Below are 22,076 nucleotides of genomic sequence, written 5' to 3' on the forward strand. Positions count from 1 at the left end.
TCCTCTTGTAAATTGGTCAGTCTCACCTACCCTTCCCTGGTTCTTCCTCCTTTCATTATCGCCTCTTCTGTCTTATTTACATTTTATTTATAGTTTTAAGTGCTATTTTCATTCCCCTTCGTGCCTTGCCTTCCCCTCTTCTGTACATCTTAAGTTATCTCTCTCATTAAAGTTAGTTCAGTAGGGGGAGACGCTTGTGTATGTGTAAACACCTTGCTGTGGGTACACAGGTCGAGTCGAGGCTCCTGGCCCGGCCTCGCCAGTGTCGGTGGAGGTTCCTTGATGCAGAAGGGGGGATGGGGGAAGGTTTTTCATCTAAGGAACTGGGAATGTCCTGTCATTCCTTTGACCGAACTTGAATGCTTCACATTCCCAAAGCGTTGCACGACGCCTGAGGGTCATACCAACCGTAGAGTGAATAAGGTCGCCAGGACTGAATAGTCTTCAGTATTACTAGTATGATCCTGGTGATCGTACTGTCACTCTTATGATCCTGGTGATCGTACTGTCACTCTTATGATCCTGGTGATCGTACTGTCACTCTTATGATCCTGGTGATCGTACTGTCACTCTTATGATCCTGGTGATCGTACTGTCACTCTTATGATCCTGGTGATCGTACTGTCACTCTTATGATCCTGGTGATCGTACTGTCACTCTTATGATCCTGGTGATCGTACTGTCACTCTTATGATCCTGGTGATCGTACTGTCACTCTTGTGATCCTGGTGATCGTACTGTCACTCTTATGATCCTGGTGATCGTGCTGTCACTCTTATGATCCTGGTGATCATACTGTCACTCTTATGATCCTGGTGATCGTACTGTCACTCTTATGATCCTGGTGATCATACTGTCACTCTTATGATCCTGGTGATCGTACTGTCACTCTTATGATCCTGGTGATCATACTGTCACTCTTATGATCCTGGTGATCGTACTGTCACTCTTATGATCCTGGTGATCATACTGTCACTCTTATGATCCTGGTGATCACACTGTCACTTTTATCATCCTGGTGATCATACTGTCACTCTTATGATTCTGGTGATCATACTGTTACTCTTATGATCCTGGTGATCATACTGTCACTTTTATCATCCTGGTGATCATACTGTCACTCTTATGATCGTGGTGATCGCACTGTTACTCTTATGATCCTGGTGATCATGCTGTCACTCTTATGATCGTGGTGATCGCACTGTCACTCTTATGATCCTGGTGATCATATTGTCACTCTTATCATCCTGGTGATCATACTGTCACTCTTATGATCCTGGTGATCATACTGTCACTCTTATGATCCTGGTGATCATACTGTCACTCTTATCATCCTTGTGATCATACTGTAACTCTTATGATCCTGGTGATCATACTGTCACTCCATTGACCCTGGTGATCATACTGTCACTCTTATGATCCTGGTGATCATACTGTGATTCTTACGATCCTGGTGATCGTACTCTCACTCTTATGATCCTTGTGATCATACTGTCACTCTTATGATCCTGGTGATCATACTGTCACTCTAATGATCCTTGTGATCATACTGTCACTCTTATGATCCTGGTGATCATACTGTTACTCTTATGATCCTTGTGATCATACTGTCACTCTTATGATCCTGGTGATCATACTGTCACTCATATCATCCTTGTGATCATACTGTCACTCTTATGATCCTGGTGATCATACTGTCACTCTTATGATCCTTGTGATCATACTGTCACTCTTATGATCCTGGTGATCATACTGTCACTCTTATGATCCTGGTGATCATACTGTCACTCTTATCATCCTGGTGATCATACTGTCACTCTTATCATCCTAGTGATCATACTGTCACTCTTATCATCCTTGGTGGCAGAAGTGGACGGTTGCTTGACTGCGTATGGCTGACCTACGGTATACTGTCACTATTATCATCCTGGTGATCATACTGTCACTCTTATCATCCTGGTGATCATACTGTCACTCTTATGATCCTGTTGGTCATATTGTCACTCTTATCATCCTGGTGATCATACTGTCACTCTTATCATCCTGGTGATCATACTGTCACTCTTATCATCCTGGTGATCATACTGTCACTCTTATCATATTGGTTATCATACTGTCACTCTTATCATCCTGGTGATCACACTGTCACTCTTATGATCCTGGTGATAATACTGTCACTCTTATGATCCTGGTGATCATATTGTCACTCTTATCATCCTGGTGATCATGCTGTCACTCATGATCCTGGTGATCATACTGTCACTCTTATCATCCTGGCGATCATACTGTCCTTGTTATGGTCCTGGTGATCATACTGTCACTCTTATCATCCTGGTGATCATACTGTCACTCTTATCATCCTGGTGATCATACTGTCACTCTTATGACCCTGGTGATCATACTGTCACTCTTATCATCCTGGTGATCATACTGTCACTCTTATCATCCTGGTGATCATACTGTCACTCTTATGACCCTGGTGATCATACTGTCACTCTTATCATCCTGGTGATCATACTGGCACTCTTATCATCCTGGTGATCATACTGTCACTCTTATCATCATGGTGTTCATACTGTGACTCTTATCATCCTGGTGATCATGCTGTCACTTTTACCATCCTGGTGATCATACTGTCACTCTCATGATCCTGGTGATCATACTGTCACTCTTATCATCCTTGTGATCATACTGTAACTGTTGTGATCCTGGTGATCATACTGTCACTCTCATCATCCTGGTGATCATACTGTCACTCTTACCATACTGGTGATCATACTGTCACTCTCATCATCCTGGTGATCATACTGTCACTCTTATGACCCTGGTGATCATACTGTTACTCTTATGATCCTTGTGATCATACTGTCACACTTATCATCCTGGTGATCATACTATCATTCTTATCATCCTGATGATCATACTGTCACTCTTATGATCCTGGTGATCATACTGTCACTCTAATGATCCTTGTGATCATACTGTCACTCTTATGATCCTGGTGATCATACTGTTACTCTTATGATCCTTGTGATCATACTGTCACTCTTATGATCCTGGTGATCATACTGTCACTCTAATGATCCTTGTGATCATACTGTCACTCTTATGATCCTGGTGATCATACTGTCACTCTAATGATCCTTGTGATCATACTGTCACTCTTATGATCCTTGTGATCATACTGTCACTCTTATGATCCTGGTGATCATACTGTCACTCTAATGATCCTTGTGATCATACTGTCACTCTTATGATCCTGGTGGTCATACTGTCACTCTAATGATCCTTGTGATCATACTGTCACTCTTATGACCCTGGTGATCATACTGATACTCTTATGACCCTGGTGATCATACTGTCACTCTTATGATCCTGGTGATCATACTGTCACTCTTATGATCCTGGTGATCATACTGTCACTCTTATGATCCTGGTGATCATACTGTCACTCTTATGATCCTGGTGATCATACTGTCACTCTTATGACCCTGGTGATCATAATGTCACTCTAATCATCCTGGTGATCATACTGTCACTCTTATGATCCTGGTGATCATACTGTCACTCTTATGATCCTGGTGATCATACTGTCACTCATATCATCCTGGTGATCATATTGTCACTCTTATCATCCTTGGTGGCAGAAGTGGACGGTTGCTTGACTGCGTATGGCTGACCTACGGTCTAGGCTGTCTTGGTGAGTGTAATTACAGGACGCAGATTTCTGTGCGTCCCCTCCTGTAATTCCACCCACCTGGACAGTCTCTACCGTAGACCAGCTAGACAAGGCCTCGTTCTCATCTAGCTAGATCACTGGGGGTGGCTGAGCTGACTTCGGGATACATAACATTAAAGTCGGTACCTGACCAGCCGGGCTGTGGCTCGTACGTTGGTTTGCGTGCAGCCAGCAGTAACAGCCTGGTTGATCAGGTTCTGATCCACCAGGAGGCTTGGTCACAGACCGGGCCGCAGGGGCGTTGACCCCGGAACTCTCTCCAGGTAAACTGTCACTCTTATCATCCTTGTGATCATACTGTTACTCTTATCATCCTCGTGATCATACTGTCACTCTTATCATCCTGGTGATCATACTGTCACTCTTATGATCCTGGTGATCATACTGTCACTCTTATGATCCTGGTTATCATATTGTCAATCTTATCATCCTGGTGATCATACTGTCACTCTTATGATCCTGGTGATCATACTGTCACTCCTATCATCCTGGTCATCATACTGTCACTCTTATGATCCTGGTGATCATACTGCCACTCTTATGATCCTTGTGATCATACTGTTACTCTTATCATCCTGGTTATCATACTGTCACTCTTATCATCCTGGTGATTATACTGACACTCTTATGACCCTGGTGATCATACTGTCACTCTTATGATCCTGGTGATCATACTGTCACTCTTATCATCCTGGTGATCATACTGTCACTCATATCATCCTGGTGATCATACTGTCACTCTTATGATCCTGGTGATCATATTGTCACTCTTATCATCCTGATGATCATACTGTCAGTCTTATGATCCTGGAGATCATGCTGTCACCTTATTACCCTGGTGATCATACTGTCACTCTTATCATCCTGGTGATCATGCTGTCACTCTCATCATCGTGGTGATCATACTGTCACTCTCATGATCCTGGTGATCATACTGTCACTTTTATGATCCTGGTGATCATATTGTCACTCTTATCATCCTGGTGATCATGCTGTCACTCTTATGATCCTGGTAATCATACTGTCACTCTTATGACCTTGGTGATCATACTGTCACTCTTATCATCCTGGTGTTCATACTGTCTCTCTTATGATCCTGGTGATCATACTGTCACTCTTATCATCCTGGTGATCATACTGTCACTCTTATGATCCTGGTGATCATACTGTCACTCTTATGACCCTGGTGATCATACTGTCACTCTTATGATCCTGGTGATCATACTGTCACTCATATCATCCTGGTGTTCATACTGTCTCTCTTATGATCCTGGTGATCATACTGTCACTCTTATCATCCTGGTGATCATACTGTGTGAAGGCTTACTCAGCCCTGTAACAACTTCAGACAGTATTACCAAGGCTGGCTCCTCCTCAGGAAAATTAATGAATAGAAAAAGAAATAATAATTCACAAAGATAAACACTTTATTATTTATTAAAGCAAACATAAAACAATAAAACATGAAAGGTATATCCTATTTGAAAGAAAAATGAAAAATGAAATGAATAAAATAACATTTGAACTCAACGCTAATATATATAGGGGTGTCTGGTGTTGGTGACACTGAGTGTTGTTGAAATCGTAGCAGTTGCTGATGATGGGGGGGGGGTCGCAGGTGTTGGTTACAACCCACCGGTTCGTTCTTCACAGTATAGCCGTGAGTATTCTATCCCGATGACAGGAAAGCAGGTTCTTTACCGCTGCAATGATGAGGGGTTACGTCCTGCAATTTCATACAGGTGCACAGGTAATTAAATCCAAAAAGGGGAAGTCTCAGGACGTTAGTCCATCTCCATCAATTCTACTCGTTGATTGGCAGGTGACCCTCTCTGTCATCCAAGCTGGAAAGATAGACAGGTTACCCACTGCTTAAGAAATCACTCTCCATGATAAGTACAATACCTAAAAGATGTGGTGATTATTACAACAGTCAACTTAGAGCAAGACTGAAAGGACTAAGTTTATTATTGGTCAAAAGTGAAGCTTTCAACCAATAAATCCACTAGAATACAAGGCAGGCATGTACTTACAGTAGTGCTGGGAGCTGTGAGTCTAGTGATTACTGTTTGGCCCGGAGCCCCACACGTCACCTTTCGGGGGGGGGGGGGGGGGGGGCAGGAGGGGACGGGAAAGCGGGAGCTAGACTGACCCTACCTTAACAAGCAGCCGGCAATCAAACTATCACTTTAGCGGGAGCTAGACTTGGGGTGGCAAGCAAACTATCACTTTTGGGGGGGGAAAAAAGGTGGGAATAGCGGGAGCTTGACTTACCCTACCTTAACAAGTAGCCGGCAATGAAACTATTGTTACTATATACTCCCTCGCTACTCCTATCTATTGAACTTTTCCCTCACACTCCCCCATACCAAGACTTATAGTCAAGGAGTATAAGAAGAATAGGCGAGGAAAAAGTTCTAACATATGGAAGTCGCGTAAGGCAAGAAATCTTCTACTGACTGTCACGACTTAACCAGTCAGAGAAATAATTGGATGAACCATTGATATACACAATATGGAACTTAAAAGCCTGGAGTGCCAATGTCCACCTCAAGAGGCGACTGTTGGTTCCCTTAAAAGTTTCTAGGTATATCAAAGGTTTGTGGTCCGTTTCTAAAATGAATTCTTTTCCCAGCAAATAAAATTTAAGTTTGGAGATACCCCACACAAGGGCCAAACATTCCTTTTCTATGGTGGAGTATCTCGTTTCTGCGGGAAGGAGTTTCCGGCTTAGGAAGCATACAGGGAAGGGAGTACCATCATGGTATTGTAGTAACACCGCACCTAAGCCAGTATTGGAGGCATCAGTTCTTAAACAAAATGTTTTATTAATATCTGGAATCTTAAGTATAGGGTCTTTCGAAAAGATACTTTTAATCTCATTAAACTTTTCCCGAGCTACGTCGGAAAGTTCAAGAGGTTCCTTCACAGACTTTTTAAGGAAGTCGGATAAGATGCCTGTAAGATCAGTAAGGTTCGGGATAAACCGTGCATAAAAATTTACAGAACCAAGAAAGCTACGCATGAGCTTCTTGGTTTTGGGGAATTTAAATTCTAATAAAGCTTTGATCTTACTGGGGAGAGGCTGCAGAGAGTTATTAGAAAGTATCAGTCCAAGATATCTAATCTTGTTATACCCAAGGAAGCATTTCTTCGGCTTGGCAGTGAGGCCATGTGAGCGTAACCTACGCAAAACTGATGTTAATGTTTGGATATGTTCGCCCCACGTGGATGTCATTACGTAAATGTTATCAAAATAAACTGAAACATTTGGCATATTACCCAAGACCTTTCTCATCAGTCTCACGTAGGTAGCACAGGCAGTTACCAAACCGAAGGGCATAGTTCTATATTGCATCAGTCCTTGGTGTGTAGGAAAAGCGGTGTACTGCTTAGAAGAAGGATCTAACATTACTTGATGATATGCCTGCGCAATATCAATCTCTGAAAAGAAGGAAGAGTCATAAAATTTGTGTAGATCGCTATCTATTAAGGGCATAGGCTCAGCATCCCACCGAGTTATAGCATTAAGGCCTCTGAAGTCAATAGCAAGTCTATATGAATTATCCTCCTTCTTAACCATGACTACTGGTGAGCAATATGCAGATACTGAAGGTTCAATGATCTTTAGTTTTAATAATTTGTCTACCTCTCGGTCAAATGCATCCCTAAGGTGAACTGGAACTGGGTATAATTTTCGTTTGATAGGATTGTCCGTCACTAAGTCAATCTTATGGACTACCGTGGAGGTAACACCTGGAATATCAGTAAAGACGTCTGAAAAGTTACTCACACATTGAAGTAGTTCATGTCTCTTATGGTCATCCAAAGATTCATTAATATTAATGTTGGTTGCGTCCGAGTGGTCAAGAGTCACCAAGTCATGTAGTTCTTCATCATAGTCTAAGTTAGAGGTGTCAATTACGCACACCTTACATTCTTCAGTTGTCTTATCAAGTTCGTGTGGAAAAACTAAGTCAAAGTTATTAAGGCAGTTAACCGAATTTCTTCGGTAATATTTCTTAAGGATGTTGATATGATAAAGCTTAGGTTTCCCCTTGACTTCTATGAGGTAGTCAACTTTCCCACAAATTTTTAATACTTTATATGGACCTTTCCATGCTACTAATAATTTATTTGACTTGATAGGCAAAAGTACAAGAACTTCATCCCCTACTTTAAAACTTCTCCTCTGACTTTTGGAATCAAAATAGGTTTTGTACTGGTCCATTGACAAGCTTAAGTTTTTCGAAACTATGTCAGAGGTCTCCTCAAGTTTGGATCTAAGGTCAAGGAGAAACTGGTAAGAAGACTGAACCTCAGCATTTACCTCCTCATTAGTCCATAAGTCATGAAGGATGGACAATGGGCCTCTGGCCTGTCTACCATAGAGAAGTTCAAAAGGTGAAAACCCCAAAGAGTCACTGGGAACTTCCCTCATGGCAAACAAAGCACAGGGTAGGTAACGATGCCACTCCTTAGGTTTAAGGGAGCAAAGTTTCCTTAAAATGGACTTGAGAATCGAATGCTGGCGCTCAATCCTCCCATTACAGCTGGGATGATAGGGTGTGGTGAAGAGAGGCTTCACTCCCAGAAGTTGGTATAGATGTTGCATTAAGTCAGATGTGAATTGTGTCCCACGGTCAGACAAAATTTCTCTAGGGATGCCCACTCTGGAGAAGATGGACAAAAGGGCTTCAGCCACCTCTGTAGTAGTTATGGTCTTTAAGGGAACGGCTTCAGGGAAACTCGAAGCATAATCAACTAATGTTAATATATATCTATGTCCCCCAGATGAAAGTGGAGATAAAGGACCAACGATGTCAATAGCTACTCTTTCAAAAGGTACCGTAAAGACTGGCATTTTGACCATAGGTACTCGCCTGGTACCTCGGGAGGATGACAGTTGGCAAACTTTACACGATCTACAATAGGTAGTGACATCTGAGGACATTTTTGGCCAAAAATAGGTTTCCCTAATTTTATTTAAGGTTTTACGATGCGAGAAATGTCCGGCCACTGGCAGGTCATGAGCCATTTTAAGAACAGTCTCTCTGCATTGACTTGGAACAACTAAGATGGAATAGTCTATCTCATCTGAATTTAATTTGAATACTGACTTGTACAAGATACCTTTTATATATTCAAATTTATATGAAAAGTTTTTCCTTTGGATAACTTGATTTTGTTTAGCGGCATTATGGCAATTCTGAAGAGAAGGGCAATTACGTTGTAAATTGACAAAGGAGTCCTTCGATATATCTAAAGGCTTAAAGTCAGGGAAAATCAAAGGATGGACAGTAGGAGAAGCCTGGGCTTTGGTCTGAGCCCTAGTCAAGACATTTATGGTATCGGAGGTGATATCTTCACTTTCATCTAACAAGTGAACCGGTGATCCTACTACCTCGCTTTCGAGAGTAGCATCACTGGTTTTTAATCCCACATGAATCTCACGAGACATTGTCTCATCTGAACTTTCGAGGGGCTTCTCTGACTCTACAGGAAGAGGATCTGAAAAGCTTATGTCCACCTTTGGTGATGAAAGGTCAACCTCAGAAGGAAGAATGGCACCTTTTACATTACCTATTAGTACGGAGCAAGAAGTGATGGGAGCTAGTACGGCTTCAGACCAACCTGTGAACCATTTAGACCTAATGTAACAACGGATGGTAGGAAAAGTGTCTGTACGGCCCAAGTAGTCTGAAAGTATAGCAGAGGAATGAGTTTCTTTAAGGTTAGGGAACAGCTTATCAGAAATGACTATACATGTGCATCCAGTGTCTCGTAAAATGGTAGATACATTAAGTCCATTAACTGTTCCTGAACAGAAGGGTGCTTGGTCATTACAGTCTTTAAAACATCTTCCAACTTTTTGGACCTTCTTAGAAGGACAATCTGGACGTTTATGTCCCTTAACACCACACAAATGACAAACAGGAATAAAAGAAGTCATTTTACTTTCCACTAGAGGCTTTGATTTCTTAAGGTCTGATGAACCCTTGCCCTTAGGGTTCGATCCCTTTAGGTCTTTATAGGAATTGTGAGCCTCAGCATACAGGTCAGCAGCCTCAGCAACTTCCTCAGCTTTAATCAGGTTACGTTCTCTGATGAATGTTCGTATCTGATGGGGAAGAGCTGTCAGGAACTGGTCAGCAACCATGAAGTCTCTAAGAGATTCATAACTGTGATCAATTCCTGAACTCTCTATCCAAAAGTCGAACAAACGAAAGAGTGTTACCTGTAACTGCTGAAAGTTCTGGCCAGGCTGTAAGGTGGCATACCTGAAATCTTTCCTGTAAGAATTAGTGGTTTTTTGATATGCTTTAAGGATTGCCTTCTTCAGTAGGTTATAATTACATATGATATCCTGCGACAAAGTTGCATAGATATTCAAAGCTGTACCAGAAAATAACATTCCTAACCTGGTAGCCCAGGTGTCAGCAGGCCATTCACAGAGGGTAGCGGTATTTTCAAACCTGATAATGTATGAAGTTATGTCTTCCCCCTCTGTGAAGGGAGGTAAATTAGGTGTTGGAATATGTGCACTAGCTGCACGTTGTTCCATTACTCCTTCCTCTAATTGTTGTTGTGTCAAAGTTAACTTTTTATTCTCTAATTCAAGGCGAGCTTTTTCGACCTCGTGATCCTTTTCTCTCTCTATTAACTCAAGTTCTCTAGCTTTTTCCTCAACTTCTCTATCCTTTGCTCTTTCCTCAAGTTCTCTTATTTTAGCCTGTTCCTCAAGAATTTTAGCCTGTTCCTCACGTTCTCTAGCTCTTTCTTCACGATCAAGTCTATCACACTCCTTTTTGTTTCTCTCTCTCTTTCTAACTGTCTTTCTTGGATTTCTCTCTCAATTCTCTCTCTCTACTTTTTCTCTTCTCTTTCTCTTTCTTACTGTCTTTCTTCTCTCTCAATTCTCTCTCTTTCAAGTCTTTCCTGGATCTTAGCACTATTGAAAGATTCTAAATTTTTCCCTGTTATTCCTAACTTACTTCCAGCGTTCATCCAAAACTGGTATTCCTCCATACTTGCAAGAATAACTTAAACTACCAGGGGAAAATGAAACGAGTATTAATCAAAATGGAGGGTTCAATTCCTGCTCCACTCAAACTGTAAATAAATCAGAGGGCTCGATCCCTACTTCAATTAAACAATATGTATTAATTAAAACGAAGGGTTCTATGCCGGCTCCGAGCAAACAGTAAGTAGAATGGGGTCACTTCACCATCCAATCTTCTCACCAACAAATCAAGAGTGTCCTACGACAGTTCCCTTGATATTTATTATATCAAGGGAATTGTCACTGGAAAATCTCGGGTCCCTAGAGTCTAATCCTCCAAAGTGTTTCAAGCTCACACAAAAATAGATGGCAGTATTAACTAGTATATCCTGCCTGACTTGACTTACAATAAATTGAGACTATAACAATCACCAAATCTTTTAAATACCTGTACTGTAGTCCTACCATAGAGAATGATTACTCATGGCTGGTGGTAACCGTCTGTGGTATGCGGCGTTGAAGTTCCAATGGTAGATTCGAGATGGAGTTGAATCTTGATTCAGTCGAGTTGATCCTGGCAAGGTCGCCACTTGTGAAGGCTTACTCAGCCCTGTAACAACTTCAGACAGTATTACCAAGGCTGGCTCCTCCTCAGGAAAATTAATGAATAGAAAAAGAAATAATAATTCACAAAGATAAACACTTTATTATTTATTAAAGCAAACATAAAACAATAAAACATGAAAGGTATATCCTATTTGAAAGAAAAATGAAAAATTAAATGAATAAAATAACATTAGAACTCAACGCTAATATATATAGGGGTGTCTGGTGTTGGTGACACTGAGTGTTGTTGAAATCGCAGCAGTTGCTGATGATGATGGGGGGGTCGCAGGTGTTGGTTAAAACCCACTGGTTCTTTCTTCACAGTATAACCTTGAGTATTCTATCCCGATGACAGGAAAGCAGGTTCTTTACCGCTGCAATGATGAGGGGTTACGTCCTGCAATTTCATACAGGTGCACAGGTAATTAAATCCAAAAAGGGGAAGTCTCAGGACGTTAGTCCATCTCCATCAATTCTACTCGTTGATTGGCAGGTGACCCTCTCTGTCATCCAAGCTGGAAAGATAGACAGGTTACCCACTGCTTAAGAAATCACTCTCCATGATAAGTACAATACCTAAAAGATGTGGTGATTATTACAACAGTCAACTTAGAGCAAAACTGAAAGGACTAAGTTTATTATTGGTCAAAAGTGAAGCTTTCAACCAATAAATTTTTTTTATATTTTTATTTAAAACATAGAACAAATACAATAATGTATAAGAGTATAAAATTAAAAACCATACTAGATATTACAAAACCTCTAGTACACCATCCCGGTACAGTTAAATAACACCATAGATAATGGCCATATTACAACCATATACATAACCCACAATACATTCTACAAACCCTCCTTTTACAATAATCATTATTGCCAGTGCAGAAACACAGCTGACACTTCTCCCCCCCTTAACATATGTACAGTCACCGTTCTAAATAACATACATTAATTATCCTAATTAATGGTCATACTCTGACCTCATCAAAACCTTAATGAGTATTTACCAAGAGTTGGTAGTGCATGAACAAGACACAAAAACATAAATTTACAACTAAAACAGATATGAAACATTACATTCCTATACACATACACCATAATAAGTAGAAGAATATACACCACTAATATAATATAAATTATTAATGTTAACAACCATGAAATACAAACTTTCCAAACAACATTACATAACGTGAAGTTCACGCTCAAAATGCAAGATAATACAGCACATGCTACATTAGCGGTACAATACTAGGCTATGTAAATATTTTAAAGAACCCAAGACTACAACATGAATAAGTATTATCCAAAAGGTTCATCATGATTTTAGTAACTTAACAACACCAAACTCCTTATAACACCTAACACGCCACATACAAACTTACCAAAACGTAACACACATTCCACAAGACTATACTTTCGCTGTGCCTTCTAGCACGTGCCTAACTAGTATTACTTACAAATATAGATACAAAAATTTTAATCTAGAGAACTAATCCTTATCCACACACGTTTACATAATAGGTAATTACTTCAAATCTGATGCAGGAACACGTTACAAAAATGACAAAAAAAAAAAAAAAAAAAAAAATAACTCAGTGCTTCAAGGAACATAGTGAAAGGAATATCCTCTCAAGAAAAGTTAAAATTCAATTGCAAGACCAGTACAAGCGAAACATAATACGCTACCAAAGGAAAATATACATGTTATATAATTTATATATATATTAATAAATTTATATATTTAAACTGCTATTTCCACCTTCCCCATCAAGGGAACTAAGCAAAACTAATCTTTCACAACCTCTCATCTAGTCCCACACGAGTACCTCCAATCACACCCAATCACCCATCACTGCACACCCAAGGAGGTGAGCCCGTTGAATACTCTTGAACTCCAGCCTTCTTTTACCAACCTACTCACCCCGGCAGTTAAAACCCCTTATAACGCCAATAAATTCCCTATTGTTAGTCCTCTATAACCCTCAGAAAAAACCTCATCCCACCTTTTCCCAAAAATGTCTCTATTGCGACACAAAGTTCGATAAAACGTCGCCGCCAAAGTCCTTCTCAGCACATCCCCACCCTCCTTCCCCCTCATACCCCACAAAACATATATGTAGTCCACGATTACATATGTTAAACCCCTTACCACACCCTCACCCACACCATTCATATCAAGACTCAACGCTCGCAATACCGACATACCTTGAACCCCCACCCTCACCCCTACCTTATTCATCCATACCCTGATGCACTCCAAACCTTCACAAAAATAGACAACATGATACGCAGTCTCTTCCCCACTGCATCTGCCACACCCCCCACCCTCGATAACCCTCCTATCTCGGAGCATCGCTCCCGTTGGCAAAATCCCATGCAGGAAACGATACATAACCTCACGCGTCCTAGGTCGTATCCTTAATTTACTAAATCTTCGCCATATTACATCCCATGCATACATGGGGTAGATCCCTTCAACCGGCGCCACTACATGTCCCTCTAACAATTTACACAAAGTTCCCACCTTTACTTTTCCCGGTTCCCTGGCTAACACTAAGGCACGTAACACTGTTTCACATTCCTTCATTTCCGCCCCTCCATACCATTTCCTCAGGTGAGCATGTACCTTATCTAGCTGACCCCCCCTCCATCCACCTGCACTCATCACTTCCCTCTTAATAAACACACATTTCACGCGCTTTCTCAAGTCCAACAAACCCAACCCTCCCCTACATACCGGCAATGTCACTACCTCCCTTCGCAACCAGTTGCACCCTGAACCCCACAAAAATTTGAACACCATTCTAAGAATACTCGTGATCGCTGTTCCTGTTAACGGCATCACAGCCGAAACAAACCAGACTTTACTATATAGTAATACATTGATGACAATTGCACGTTGCCTAAGGGTTAAATGGTGAGGTCGCAGCATTCCCAAACGTCGCTGCACCTGTTCCACCATCCTATTCGAATTGTTAGCCCTTGCAGCACTCAGGTCAGCCTCATATATGACACGCAGATTTTCAGACTCCCGGTCTGCCGCTGCACAACATAACATCCCCATTCTAATCTCCCTGCCTACTCTCCCAGCCCCATTATCATTGACTTTTCCAGATTTACCTTCATCCCAGTAGCTCTTCCAAAATTGTGTACAACTTCCCGCAAAAGTCCTAACCGTGTCTCCTCACTCACCAAAATAGTTGTATCATCAACATAGCCCACCAAACCAGGCCAAGGCTTCTGCTCCCCATCCCCCCATGTCCTTAGACGATCCTCCACCATCCTATAAAAGGGATCCTGAACACATGCAAACAATAGTTGTGATAATGGACATCCCTGCCGAAGACCCCGCTCCATGTTGACTCCCTCCCCCACACACCCATTGATTTGCACCCTTACCTTCGCGTTTGAGTACAACGTATCCACCCACCCCACTATTTCTTCGCCAAACCCCTGTCGTAGGAGAATATCCCTCAAAGCCTTTCTTTCCACCCTGTCATAAGCCCCTTGCCAATCCAACGCCACCAACGCCCCTCTTCCCCTTTCCATGTCCTCCAGGAACCCCTTTATGATCCCGTGGCCCTCGCCCATTGACCTACCAGGTAACCCAAACTGAGACTCAAACACGACCCTCCCCACAACACATTTAAGCCGATTCCCAAGAATTTTCGCGAACAATTTATAATCAGCACAAAGCAACGAAATGGCTCGGTAATCCCGAAGGGTACTCTGCTGTTTACCCTTCGGGACCAACACCACCACCGCCGTTGCCTGCGATTCTCCCATCTTACCTCCTTCTTTCATGGCATTCATTAACTCTACTAGGAAACCCCTAAGCAGACCCCAGTGCTGTACATAAAATTCGCTTGGTAAACCATCGATCCCGGGTGCCTTTCCCTTCCTCATGTCCATAAGGGCTCTCCATATTTCCTCCTCCTCAATGACCCCACCCAGTGCCTCCCGATCACTCCTCCCCAGTTTGCATGGCACATACTCACATACCTGCCCAAGAACCTCTCCATCCACCCCACTACTTTTCCCGTATTCCTCAAACCATCTATCTGCATATGCACTCATCCCCGTGGTTTCCCATAATACCTGACCCTCTCTAAACCCCCCCCCACCAAAGAAATGACTTGCAATCCCGGTATTGTAGTCGTTCGCTGTCGTACCTTCTGTCCTCGCAGCACACAAGCCGATGGCTTGTCGCCCCAGAGTACTTCGTCCAACCCCGCCTGTACACGTACCGCTGCAAAACGTTCTTCTTGCAAATCCCTTATCCTGTCCTTCAACATGTGTATATCCTCCACTGGGTACACCCCGGTCACAGCCCCCCCCCATCTCGTAACAATCCCGTAATCTAGATTCTAAATAATTTGACAAACCATACCGCAATTGATTAATGCGTTTACCCTCCCTCACATAAAATTGACGTATTCTTACCTTAGCCACACTATCCCACCATCCTACCACATCCTCCTCAGTCCTTCTGTCTGCACAGAGCTGTTCCCAAAATACTGCAAAACCTTCCACTCCCTCCCTATCCCTCAAAACCATCGTGTTCAGTTTCCAATAACTTCCCTGCCTACGAGCCAAAGCATCCCACCCCACCTCCACTAATACCGCCCTATGATCGGAAGACACCATCTCAATAGTTTTAAAAGACTCTACCAAAACCCTCTGAGATAAATATAACCTGTCCAAACGAGCCGCATATCCCATTCTTATAAACGTATGTTCCACCTCCCACAGACCTCCCCCAAAAGCATCACGTAACTGAAGATCTCTAAGCAGGCCCCCCAAGACTGAGGAAAAATATCTCGCTCCTCTGGGTTCCACGTCTGCCCTCTTAACTACACAATTCCAATCCCCCCCACAATCGTCACAGCCGGTAACGTGCGTAGGTAGTACACGAGCTCCTCCCGCACAAAATCCATCTTCACTTTCACGTCACTTTCTGCTGGGGCATACACACAAACAAACGCCACTCACTCTCCCATCCACCATCCTTCCACACGTAATACTCTCCCTCCTCCCCCCCCCTCTTTCCTGTGCAATACAAACGGGCTCGCCTCCATGATCAACACACCCACTCCTCCTTTTAAGCGCTCAGACGGCAACACATAAGCCTGATACCCAGGCACCTCTAATTCACGACCAAGCTTAAAATTGTGCTCCTGCACAAAAGCTACGTCAATCTTGTACCTATTCAAAAACATCCTGAAGCACTCACCATCACACAGACCGTTAATATTTATTGTTACACACCTGAGACCGGCTTAAGGTTTCCCTCCCCGCCTCATGTCATGACTCTTCCCTTTCAAACCATTTCCCTGGGCTTTGCCTTTGCCACATACTCCACCCTCCTCCTACCTTAACAAGTAGCCGGCAATGAAACTATTGTTACTATATACTCCCTCGCTATTACTATCTATTGAACTTTTCCCTTACATACTGTCACTCCTATGATCCTGGTGATCATACTGGCACTCTTATCATCCTGGTGATCATACTGTCACTCCTATGATCCTGGTGATCATACTGGCACTCTTATCATCCTGGTGATCATACTGTCACTCTTATCATCCTGGTGATCATACTGTCACTCTTATAACCCTGGTGATCATACTGTCACTCTTATCATCCTGGTGATCATACTGTCACTCTTATCATACTGGTGATCATACTGTCACTCTTATCATCCTGGTGATCATACTGGCACTCTTATGATCCTAGTGATCATATTGTCACTCTTATCATCCTGGTAATCATACTGTCACTCTTATCATCCTGGTGATCATACTGTCGCTTTTATCATCCTGGTGATCATACTGTCACTCTTATCATTCTGGTGATAATACTGTCACTCTTATGATCCTGGTGATCATACTGGCACTCTTATCATCCTGGTGATCATACTGTCACTCTTATCATCCTGGTGATCACACTGTCACTCTTATCATCCTGGTGATCATACTGTCACTCTTATCATCCTGGTGATCATACTGTCGCTTTTATCATCCTGGTGATCATACTGTCACTCTTATCATTCTGGTGATAATACTGTCACTCTTATGATCCTGGTGATCATACTGGCACTCTTATCATCCTGGTGATCATACTGTCACTCTTATCATCCTGGTGATCACACTGTCACTCTTATCATCCTGGTGATCATACTGTCACTCCTATCATCCTGGTGATCATACTGTCACTCTTATCATTCTGGTGATCATACTGTCACTCTTATGATCCTGGTGATCATACTGTCACTCCTATCATCCTGGTGATCATACTGTCACTCCTATCATCCTGGTGATCATACTGTCACTCTTATCATCCTGGTGATCATACTGTCACTCTTATCATTCTGGTGATCATACTGTCACTCTTATCATCCTGGTGATCATACTGTCACTCTTATCATTCTGGTGATCATACTGTCACTCTTATCATCCTGGTGATCATACTGTCACTCTTATCATTCTGGTGATCATACTGTCACTCTTATCATTCTGGTGATCATACTGTCACTCTTATCATTCTGGTGATCATACTGTCACTCTTATGATCATGGCGATCATACTGTCACTCTTATGGCCCAGGAGATCATACTGTCACTCTTATCATCCTGGTGATCATACTGTCACTCTTATGTGCCTGGTTATCAAATTGTCACTCTTATCATCCTGGTGATCATACTGTCACTCTTATGTGCCTGGTTATCAAATTGTCACTCTTATCATCCTGGTGATCATACTGTCACTCTTATGATCCTGGTGATCATACTGTCACTCTTATGACCTTGGTGATCATACTGTCATTCTTATCATCCTGGTGATCATACTGTCACTTTTATCATCCTGATGATCATACTGTCACTCTTATGATCCTGGTGATCATACTGTCACTCTTATGATCCTGGTGATCATACTGTCACTCTTATGACCCAGGAGATCATACTGTCACTCTTATCATCCTGATGATCATACTGTCACTCTTATGATCCTGGTGATCATACTGTCACTCTTATGATCCTGGTGATCATACTGTCACTCTTATGACCCTGGTGATCATACTGTCACTCTTTTCATCCCCAAGGTCCTAGCCTCTATCACCCCACTGGGAAGATTGTTCCACGCATCTACAACTCTGTTAGAAAACCAGTACTTACCTTTGTCTTTTCTAAATCTAAATTTACCCAACTTATACCCATTATTTCTGATTCTTACCTGGTTCGACACGCTGAGTACTTTATTAATATCTCCCTTGTTTATGCCCGTCGTCCAGTTATACACCTCATTCTACGCCTCCCCAGAGAGTGGAGATTTAAGGCTTTAAATTCTATTTTCATACGGGAGGTTCCTTACACAGTGAATCATTTTAGTCATTCTTCTCTGTATGTTCTCTAATGAGTCTATATCCATCCTGTAGTAAGGGGACCAAAACTGAGCAGCATAATCTAATTGAGGCCTCACTAGTGATGTATAGAGCTGTAAAATAACTTTTGGACTTCTGTTACTTATCCTTCTTGAAATAAATCCAAGTAATCTGTTGGCCTTGTTGCGCACACTAAGGCACTGCTATCTTGGCTTGAAATTTCTGCTTACCGTGACTCGCAAGTCTTTTTCACATTCTGTATGATCAAGCTCTACTTCACCTAGATTATAGCTTCGAGGGTTATTTTCATACCAAGGGCTAGTACACCTATCCACATGGAACTTCATCTGCCATTTTTCAGACCAAGACATTAATTTGTCCAAATCCTCCTGGAGTTCATTGCTATCCTCCTCAGAGTGAATTACACAGCCTATCTTTGAATCATCAGTAAACTTACTCATGTCACTCGTAATCCCTTCATCAAGGTCATTAATGTAAATTATGAACAAGAGAGGGCCTAAAACTGATCCTTGTGGAACGCTGCTAGTGACTAATCCCCATTCAGATTTCACTCCATTAATGGTAACTCTCTGCTTTCTATTGGTAAGTCATGCCTCTATCCATGCTAGAACTTAACCTCCTATACCATGAGCTGCCACTTTTCTTAAGTCTCTTTTGAGGTACTCTATCGAAGGCTTTACTAAAATCCAAATAAACAATATCATATTCTTTATCACTGTCAACTGCCTCAAATGTTCTATTGAAGAACGTCAGTAAATTTGTCAGGCAGGAACGACCTCGCGTGAATCCATGCTGAGATTCATTTATCAAGTTATGCTCTTCAAGGTGACTTCTAATAATGTCAGCTATAATTGATTCTAATAACTTGCCCACTATAGATGTTAGGCTTATTGGACGGTAATTTGAAGGAGTGGACTTATCCCCTGATTTAAATATAAGAACAACATTAGCCATCTTCCACAACTCTGACACAACATCGGTAAGGATGGACGTATTAAACACACTCGTTAATGGCTGACTAAGCTCCATCTTACATTCCTTAAGTACCCTGAAAACAACTCATCGAGTCCCGGGGACTTATTTTGCTTCAGTTTGTCTATCTGTTTAATAACCATGTCCCTCGTGACAGCAATATTAGTTAATTTAAATTTATCAGGATCTAAATAATTGTTAATTACTGGAATCTCATTAACATCTTCCTGTGTAAAAACTGACAAAAAATAGTCATTAAATAAGGAACACATTTCCAGTTCGTTAGCTGTCAGCTGTCCATTCCCAATTTTCAGAAGTCCTACTTTTTCTTTCACCTTCGTCCTATACAATTGAAAGAACCCCTTTGGATTAGTCTTTGATTCATTAGCAACTCTAACTTCATAGTCACCTTTAGCCTTTCTAATCCCCTTTTATATTTCTCTTTTAAGCTGGACATATTGGTCAGTAAGGTTAACCTCTCCTTTTCTGATACGCCTATAAATTCCCCTTTTCTCCACTAATATATGCTTTCGCCTCCTGTTAAACCATTTGGGATGGTTATTATTAGACCTAATTTCTCTTTGGGGAATGTATATACTCTGAGCACGTTGCACATTATTAAGAAAAAAAATCATTAATGCAGATCCCTTCTTAATCATGAGTAAGATCATCGTCAATAAAATCATTAGCTAGATAACCCCAATCGAGATTTGACAGGAGTTCCCTAAGTCCATTGTAATCGGCAGAACGAAAATCTGGGATTTTTATCGTATTATCATTATTTTTGAATTCTTAGTTAATGCTGAAAGTGATGGATTTGTGATCACTTGCGCCAAGCTCTTCAGTGATCTCCAGATTATTTACGAGTGTTTCCTTATTTGACAAGACTAGGTCTAGCAAATTATTACCTCTGGTAGGCTCTGTTACACACTGCTTCAGAAAACAGTCCTGAACTGTTTCCATAAATTCAATGGATTCTAGATTACCTGTCAAAGAATTCCAGTCAATTTGACTAAAGTTGAAATACCCTGCTATCACTATGTTATTGTGTCTAGAAACCCTAACAATTTCGTCCCAAAGAAGTCTCCCTCTATCGTGATCCAAGCCTGGAGGTCGGTAGATTACACCTAGAATTAGTTTTTCTTGACCCTCTACAAACTCTACCCAAAGAGATTCTGTTACTGTTCCATCTATTTTTATACCTGTGTTTATGCAACATATAACAACATAGAACATATAATGCAACTTCTTCCCCCTTCCCATCACATCTATCCACATGGAAGAGCTTAAACCCTTAAATCATATCCCGACTCTTTAAATCATACCAGGTTTCAGTTAATGCAATGACATCAAAGTTCCCAGCACATGCTACCAAACGTAGTTCATTAGTCTTATTTCTTGCACTTCGACTGCTAGCATAAATTACTATCATATGTTTTTTCTTCTGCACATTTTTCCTATTCATCCCTGGTTTTACACAATTTCTGAAATGATCATTACCCAGAGTGTCAGTGGAACGCCTTCCAACTGAACAAAAGAAACTAATGGAAAAATAAATAAAGAAACGACTAGGAAAAATAAGAATAATGATTTTTGAGGATTTTACTTAAAATTTAAATATAATAAAAAAATATGGCCTTCGGTTCTTGTAGTTGGGCAGGAGTAGGTAAGGCCCTGGATAGTTCTTCTGATGTTATTTATGTAGGTTATCCTGGGCAGATGGTAATCCGATGTTCTGGAATCTCCTACCACTTGGATGGAGCACAAGTAGAATAGGTAAGGGCCGGTAGTAGTAGAATAATGTTAATAAGTATTATTAACACACGTCTTGCTCCTTTATCTGGCATCTATCCTGGAAGACCACGCCAGGAACAGAGCTGGTAATAAAAAAAAATAAACTGGTTACCCATAGTCATGATAATATAACATTTAAGAATTGAAAAGAATGATAAATGCCAAAATCATTACTGGTAACCAGCGAACAAAAAAGAACAAACAGTAATACTCCTGGTAGATCACCCTACCTGATTAGGAGAAGAGTGGAGGTGAAGTGACTCTCCAAACTTCAACCCACACCAGGTAAGGTCAATATTACCAGGAGTAGAAACTTTAACAAATCGGACACCAGGAACTAGTTTCGCCCCAGCCCGCCAGAGGGGGGGGGGTGCGCGCGCGCGCGCGCAACCTAACTCGCTAATGGTTCCTGGTTGCCCGAACAACCTTAACCCCACTTACACCTACTTTTCCCTCACAATACCCCCTTCCAAAACTTATGGACGGAGTCAATAAGTCAACGAACAGAGGGAAAAGAACTAAATACAACCTCGGCTCAGCCAATCTGAAAAGTGGTTTTCA

The sequence above is a fragment of the Cherax quadricarinatus genome, chromosome 6 (genome assembly GCF_038502225.1).
Source record: "Cherax quadricarinatus isolate ZL_2023a chromosome 6, ASM3850222v1, whole genome shotgun sequence".
NCBI classification, from domain to species: Eukaryota; Metazoa; Arthropoda; class Malacostraca; order Decapoda; family Parastacidae; genus Cherax; species Cherax quadricarinatus.